Raw genomic sequence first — 1,615 nt, forward strand, 5'->3', positions numbered from 1 at the left:
AATGGCTTTGGGGCATATAAAAGTCTATCTCTTAATATTCTTTAATAATGCGACAATTTGAATCCGGGATTAGCTGATTGTTTTATTATAAGATTTAATATCAATTTACCACATTTATTTGCATACAAATGTGTAAATATGAAAATATAGTAAAAGAAATTTTACAAACAAAATCAAGTTAATTAATAATCCCTATGAAAGCATTAGCTTATCTAAAGTTTTTATTATTTTAGATAAGCAGTAAGGGATAAATATGCTAATATTGAAGTTAATATCTTGTTTTATTACTTTCTTTGAAATTGAAAATTTTATAATACATTTTAGGAATATTTATGTAAATTTTTTGGTAATCTCAATTATATTGATCATTATGTACTTTTCCAAAAAAAAATCATGCAGTTTAGAAAATATTTATATAAATAGTTGATAAATGTGCCTTTTGCATTTCAATCTTCTAAATTTAGAATCTTGTGATTATGATATACAAGATTTTGCATTATTATAGAATTATTTGAGTAATCATATAAATTATGACACTTTCTGTTAGATTAATGCACATAACCTGCTATAAATAATTTTCATGACAACATAAATTCGTATTAGATCTCTTATACTCACAAAGACTCTAATCTTAAAGGAAAAGGTTGAAACTGAATTTGAAGTATTTCTTAGTTGAATTTTTTGTCCTTGTGGGGCTGGAAATTTCAATAAAATTATTTTAAACATATTTTTTGTTGGCGTATTACAAAAAATAATACAAAAATGATATGACATATTTGACTTCTATCTTATTCCGAAAATTTAAATATATATTTTAAAGCTTCTATCTAGTTAATATTTTCTACTTGTTAAGGAGTTAAAAATTCCGGACGAAGCAGAAGCATACATGCAAGCTCACACACACCGCAAGACACTTGAACTCATCTCATTTGAGAGAAGAAGAGCAGTTGATTAAGATAGATTAGGGGAAGGTGTCAAAAGATGCATCAAGGAGTTGTGCAATATTCCCAATGGGCTGACGACGTCTAAATAGATAATAAAAAAATTAACCCATAAATAAATAAAATTTATATTTTCGACTCAAACAATGCAAATTCCTGAATTTTGAATATTTTAAAGATCAAACAAAGATATTTTTGACAGGTGAATACTTTTTTGAAATTCTGGAAAGATGTATTTTGAATACATTTGTTAAATATCTTTGGCATGTTATCACCATTTTTAACAATTAGGGAAAATACTTTTTTGACATCAAGCTATTTATAGTGTGGAAAATCTACCTTTAGATGAATTTAGTTTTTGTTTTTTCAACATTTCGTTTTGCATATATGGCATTGACCAATTCTATTACAACCAGTATAAACAATTTTATGGGATCATTGCCTTTCTGTCCTGCAGTTAACTCGTATGGAAATTCTTATTGCAATAATCAAGACGCACTAGTATATGCATTAGATGCTCTAAAAAAAGGCCGAGAAAAGTATGAAAAGATCGAATCGAATAAAAATGAAAGCCTCCTGAGCAGCGATAGTTGTGATGAAGATGATAAAGTTAATTTTAACAAGGATGTTTATAAGGATACAATGAAATGTTGTCAGGACGATGTAGATGAAAA

Source organism: Rhyacophila brunnea, unplaced genomic scaffold (assembly GCF_057557595.1).
Source record: "Rhyacophila brunnea isolate RB1 unplaced genomic scaffold, BYU_Rbru_1.0 scaffold_103, whole genome shotgun sequence".
Lineage (NCBI taxonomy): Eukaryota > Metazoa > Arthropoda > Insecta > Trichoptera > Rhyacophilidae > Rhyacophila > Rhyacophila brunnea.